A 7500-nucleotide genomic window follows, 5' to 3' on the forward strand; every position below is an offset into this window, starting at 1 on the left:
AGATCTGGTCTCCCTTAATATCCTCTTGCTCCCTATTCTCCATCTTCCTCTGCTTCCTATTCTCTGTCTTCCTCTGCTCCCTATTCTCTGTCTTCCTCTGCTCCCTATTCTCTGTCTTCCTGTGCTCCTGCTGCTCCTCCCCTTTTCCTCTGCTACACAATTATCTCCCCTAACTTTAAGGGAGCGGTTGATTTCACAGGTCTACCGTTTTCTTTGATCCGGGAACGTGTATGTTTTTGATACGTGATGTGGGATTTGGGGCCCTGTGTATTTATTTCACGTCGGTTATATGGCGTGTTTTCTTCCCTCTGGCCTGTGGCGTGTTTTAAGACCCTGTGATCTGATGCCTGTGTCTTCTTTAACAAAAAAAAAAAGAAAAGAAAAAAAAAAAAAAAAAAAAAAAAAAAAAAAAAAGAGGGGAGAGAGAGAGAGAGAGAGAGAGAGAGAGAGAGAGAGAGAGAGAGAGAGAGAGAGAGAGAGAGAGAGAGAGAGAGAGAGAGAGAGAGAGAGAGAGAGAGAGAGAAGAGAGAGAGAGAGAGAGAGAGAGAGAGAGAGAGAGAGAGGTGTGAGAGAGAGAGGAGAGAGAGAGGAGCGAGAGAGAGAGAGAAGAGAGGAGAGAGAGAGAGAGGGAGAGAGGAGGAGAGATGAGAGGAGCGGATGCGAGAGAGAGGTGGGAGAGAGAAAGAGAAGAGAGGAGAGAGAGAGGGAGAGAGAGAGAGAGAGAGAGAGAGAGAGAGAGAGAGAGAGAGAGAGAGAGAGAGAGAAAGAAATAAAAATAAAACATGGCGAGTTCTAGCAGCAGACCTGTGTAACAAGAGGTCGAGTCGCCATTACTCATTCTAGCAACAGCAGTAACAGGTGTAGAAAGCTTGCCACCAACGAGCAACGAACAGGCACTCGGGTAGATAAAAATGAAACCAAGAGAGAGGATGGCGGGGGAGATGGGCCATGATTGGTCCTGGTAAGAGCCAACGGAGACTCCTGATTGGTCCTCCAAAGATAGCAAGCTGACTGCTGATTGGCCAACTTCGAGCGATGCCCTTTTAGACGTTCCTCCCCTCTCTTTCCCTGTCACTTTCCCCCTACCTATCCCTTCTCGCTTATTTCTCTCCCCTTCCTGTAGCCTCTCTCTCTCTTTCCCTTTCCTCCCTCTCACCCAATCTCCCTTACCATCTAACTCCCTCACCCTTTACGTCCCATTCCCATTACCTTCACCCTTTTCTCCCCCTTTCCTCTTTGCCCTTCCTCCCCTCTTTCCCCCACCCTGTCTCCCCATCTCCCTTCCCCTTTCCCCCCCCACTCCCCCCCTCTCCCTTACCCCCATCCCCCCCCTCTCTCTCCCTATCTCCCCCATCTCCCCCACTCTCTCTCCCTATCTCCCCATCTCCCCCCCTCTCCCTTCCCCCTTTCTCCCCCCATCTCCCCCTCTCTCTCCCTTCCCCCTTTTCCCCCCTCTCCCTTACCCCTTTCTCCCCCTATCTCCCCCTCTCCCTTTCCCTAAACCCCGTGTCTCTTTCCCCTTCCCCTCGTTTATCTGAAGGGAACGAGGTGTAAACAGTTTACTGCCGCAGAATAAACCGAGCCAAGATCCTGTCCAGACGCTCGTAGGGCAGCTCAGAGGTACTCTTCGACGGCGGAAGTGTCCGAATGAGCACCGCGCCTCCCGGATATACGGCGAGTCAATTTCCTCGAGAGCAGATGCCAGACACTCGAGATGATGCTGCCGGAAGGATGCTGTCGGAAGGATGCTGCGCGATACGAGGACTTGCCTTGTGTGATTTATTTGGGCTTTTTTTTTTACTGCACGTCGAGAAGGAATTGGCTGGCATCTGGATGTCATGTGACAAGTAAATATTGCTCGAGTATTCATGTGATTTATATGTAGATGCATTTCCGACATACATGTTATACATATGTAGAAACACACGCACACGCACACACACACACACACACACACACACACACACACACACACACACACACACACACACACACACACACACACACACACAAGCACACACACCTTAGAGGAACGAGAGGCAGAAGGAATCACCTGGCAAACACGAAGGAGGATTACACACACCTCGAAATACATCATCGTTCACATTCTGTCTCTTAAACTTCTCAATGCGTCGGTTCTTATAGTCTTCCCGTGTGGGTGTCATAGGAAAAGGGAAGTGAATGAGAGAGAGAGAGAGAGAGAGAGAGAGAGAGAGAGAGAGAGAGAGAGAGAGAGAGAGAGAGAGAGAGAGAGAGAGAGAGAGAAGCTTGAGAGTGTAAGGGTGAGGGTAAGTAGAGAGAGAGAGAGAGAGAGAGAGAGAGAGAGAGAGAGAGAGAGAGAGAGAGAGAGAGAGAGAGAGAGAGAGAGAGAGAGAGAGAGAGACAGAGAGAGAGAGAGAGAGAGAGAGAGAGAGAGAGAGAGAGAGAGAGAGCGAAGTCAGGAAGAAGAGGCGAAGAGAGGGAAGAGGGAAGGGAGGTAACCAGGGGTAAGGAGTAACCAGAAACTAATTCCCTCCCCGGAATCCTATAAGGCAATAAAATAAAACCTTGATTCCCCAGCCAATATACACTATAGTTCCGCAAACTTGATGAATAAGTAGCAGTTTAACCACTCGCTTTATCCATTCGAGGAGTTAAACTTTACCAAACTATGTTGGACAAACCCTTCTCCTATTAGGAACTTCACCGTGTATTTTTTAATCCAATTTTATTTTATTTATCTTTTTTTTCTCTCTCTCTTTTCTTTTCATTATAATTTTTCTTGTTGTTGTTATTTTTTTTTTCTTCTCGGATTGGACTTCTCAAGTTTAGGTCGTATTTAAGGCTTGAGAGAGAGAAAGGAAATAGCGTTTAATTAGTGGTTGCGTGAATTATATAACTTTGCAAGGTAGAAACGCAGATTTTACTCTAGATATTAATAGTTAGAGAAAGTGTTGAGTAAATAGATACGTGTATTACAGTATTAATAGATGGATAGATACATCAAGGATATGAAATGAGATTTTAATTGATAGAACATACATAGAGCAAAGGTTTTGATGATAGATAGATTGGAATGCTAGGAAGAGGAGAGAGAGAGAGAGAGAGAGAGAGAGAGAGAGAGAGAGAGAGAGAGAGAGAGAGAGAGAGAGAGAGATTGATAGAAAGATAAATAGATAGATAGATAGATAGGAAGATTGAGAGAGAGAGAGATAAGTAGATAGATAGATAAATAAATAGATATATAGATAGACAGATAGATAGATACACAGATAGATAGATAGATACACAGATAGATAGATAGACAGATAGATAAATAGATAGATAGTTAGATAAAGAGAGAGAGAGAGAGAGAGAGAAAGAGAGAGAGAGAGAGAGAGAGAGAGAGAGAGCCGCTCTCGATGAGAGAGAGCTCAAGAGCGAGAGAGTACGCTCTCTCGAGAGATAGAAAGAGAGAGGAGCACAGAGAGAAGGAGCGAGAGAAAGAGGATTTGCAAAATCCATAAACATACAAAGATAATAGTAAATAGATGAACACATGGTGATATAATAATCAATATCAAGATGATTAAGTATTATTAGATCAAGTGTGGCAATGGAGAGAGAGGCAGACCTTGTGCAAGCAAATATATAACGGTTTTTATCATCATTATTATCATTAATATCATTATTACTACTTTTGTTACTGGACATAGAGGAAATAGTATGAATTGTGCCTATGTAACACGAGAAAATGTGTATTGTATAGACGTAAAATCATGATGATATTAATGGTGATAAATTTTGATGCCAATGATAATATTGATGATAGAGATAATTGTATTATTCGTAATGATAAGATCATTCTTAATAATATCAGCAATAACAAGGATATTAATAGAATAGTGATACAAACATTAAAAAATCATATAAACTTAAAAATAAGAAACACAATACACAGACATTCATAATAACCATACACAAACACAGTGCCGAGAGGAACAATCAGTGCCAAGGCCCACCGCACGAGAAAGCTTAGTGCCAATAGAATCCCATGCTGTCATGCGGCACAGCGGGATCACAGCATGTAACAAGGGACTCTGGGTTGGGGATGGGGGTAGAGGGGGGGGGTACGGGTTGCGGGGGTGCCATTAGTAGGTTTTGCATGGCAGGAGGAGGGGGTAAGGGAGAAGGGGTGGGGGTTGGTGCAGGGTAGCCGGAGAGGAGGGAAAGGGTGGGTAATGTAGGGAGGGTGGGGGAGGGTGGGGTTGGGTAGGGGTGGGGAATGACTGGGCAGGAGAGGAGGGATAGAGGGGGTAATGTAGGGTAAGGGGGAAGGGGGGGGGAGACCGACCAGCGGGAGAGGAGGGAAGGGCAAAGGGTGAGATGGAAGGGGGAGGGATTATGGGGAGAGATGGAGAAGGGGAGAGAGGGAGGCCGATGGGGAAGGAGAAGAAAGGTGGGAAGAGGGAGATGGTAGGTGAAGAGAGAGAAGGCAGAATAAAGAGGGAGATGGAGGAGGTAGGGAGATAAGGGGTGGGGGGAGAGGAGGAGGACAAAGGGAGATGGGGGTTCGGGCGGGGAGATAGGGGAGGGGAGGAGAGAAAGGATGAGAGAAAGGGAAGAGAGAGATAAGGGAAGGAAGAAGAGGGGGAGAGAGATAAAGGATGGAAGAAGAGGAGGAGAGAGATAAAGGAGGGAAGAAGAGGAGCAGAGAGATAAAGGAGGGAAGAAGAGGAGGAGAGAGATAAAGGAGGGAAGAAGAAGAGGAGAGAGATAAGGGAGGGAAGAAGAGGAGGAGAGAAATAAGGGAGGGAAGAAGAGGAGGAGAGAGATAAGCGAGGGAAGAAGAGGAGGAGAGAGATAAGGGAGGGAAGAAGAGGAGGAGAGAGAGAAGGGAAGAGAGAAAGAGAGGAGAGAGAGAAAGGAAGAGAGAAAGAGAGGAGAGAGATAAGGGAGGGAAGAAGAGGAGGAGAGAAGAAGAGGAGGCGGGGGAGGGGGGGGGGAGGTGGCTTCACTGAACGCTGCAATTGTTCTGTTAATTGCACTGAAGGTCTGTCAGGCACGGCTCTCCCCACGGGCAAAACCTTCGAAGACGCGTTGGCTGTTTGTTGCCATGAACATGTTCTATTTTGAGGGAAATGATGGAAAAAAAGGAAGAAATTGCATCATTAATCTTATCGTTGTCCTTCTGTTCAATGTCATTTAAATTATTATTTTCATTGTCGCTGTTATCTACCTTATTATCTTTGTTTTTACTACCCCTATCATCCTCCTTATCATTATTATTTCCATTATCAATATCCTAATTATCATCATCTTTCCATTACAACTGTCATCATCGCAATTGTCATTATGATGATAATTTTCATCATCACTGTGTGTGTGTATGTATATATATATATATAAATAAATATATATATATATATATATATATATATATATATATATATATATATATATATATATATATATTCAATAGATAGTTAGATAGATAGATAGATGAATAGATAGATAGATATAAAATAAATATATATATATAAATATAAATACATATATATATACATATTAAAAAATTACATATATTTGTATCTATCTATCTACTATCTATCAATAATATTTAATATATATATATATATATAATAATATATATATACATTTAAGAATATATATATATATATATATATATATAATCTATCTTATATATATATTATATATAATATATATATATAAAATATACATACATTATGTATATGCATATGCATTTCTATCTATCTATCCATATAAATATCTATATATAAATTTATATATATATATATTATAGATATATATATATAATATATATATATATATTCTGTATGTATAAATACATAAATATAATAAATATATCCATAATATATATATAGTAGGCATATATATATAATATTAATAAATACATATATATATTATATATATATATATAGATATGTATGTATGTCTATAACTATAATATATAAATATAAATAATATCTATATATATATATATATAAAAAATATCTGTAATGTATTATATATAAACTACATAAATATATATATCTAAATATATATATATATATACTCTCTGAATGTATTTATTATATCTTTATATCATATATAAATAGATCTATAAATAAATAATATATATATAAATAATATATCTGTAAGATAAATAAATATATATAAATAATATATCTCTATATTATCTAACATAAAAATATAAAAATATAAATAAATATATATTATATATATATACTATATATATATATAATAAAATATATATTATATATATATGTCTCACACACACACCCACACACCCACACCACACACAGACACACACACATATAAATAAATATAAATAATATAATAAATATAAATATATATATATTAATATATAAATATGTATAAATATATAAATAAATATATATCTCAATATATATATATCAATATATAATATATATCTGTGTGTATGTGTGTGTGTGTACATATATATACGCATACATTTATATATTTGGGGGTACTGAAAATGTTTGCATGTGCATCTCCAGCATTTTTTTTTCCAGTGTATATATATTTTCCGCTCGACACTCCAACGCTCATGAAAATGGCGAGGAAAAAATCAACATTTTCGTTGCAAACATTTCTTTGCATAAATCACACACGCGCTGGATGTAAACGTACATATAAACCCCCGCATGCGAGCATACATTCATACACAATACGCACATGAGTAACACTGAAACTTTCTGTGCATATTCACATGTTCCTCTCTCCGACTCTGATTGTCTTTGTATGTCTCTTGTTCTTTATCTGTCTCTCTCTCTCTCGCTCTCGTTGTCTCTCTCTCTCTCTCTCTCTGTCTCTGTCTCTGTCTCTCTCTCTCTCTCTCTCTCTCTCTCTCTCTCTCTCTCTCTCTCTCGTTGTCTCTCTCTCTCTCGTTGTCTCTTCTCATCCATCTCTCTCTCCATCTCACTCTCACACCCCCCATACCGCTCTTCCTCATCTCGCCCTCCTCTCTCTCATTCACTCATCTCACACTCTCTCTCTCTACTCTCAGTCTCCCTCTCTTCTCTCACTTATATATCTATATATATATAATATATATATATATATATTGTATGTATAAATATATATTATATATATATATATTATATATATAACAGTAAACATAATAATATATAAATATATATCTGTATGTATATATATATATATATATATATAGTATAAATATATTATAGATAAATTATATATATCTGTATGTATGTATATATATATATATATACACTCACACACACACCACACAACACTACACACGACCCAACACAATATATATTTAGTATATATATATATATATATATATATATATATATATATATCTAGTAATAGTATAATATATATATATTATATAATATACATATATACACACACACCAACAACACACACACACACAAAACACAACACACACACACACACACACACACACACACAACTCGACACAAACACACACACACACACACACACGAGCAC

Source organism: Penaeus japonicus, unplaced genomic scaffold (genome assembly GCF_977035675.1).
Source record: "Penaeus japonicus unplaced genomic scaffold, GWHDUDI00000001_assembly GWHDUDI00000013, whole genome shotgun sequence".
In the NCBI taxonomy this organism is placed as follows: Eukaryota; Metazoa; Arthropoda; class Malacostraca; order Decapoda; family Penaeidae; genus Penaeus; species Penaeus japonicus.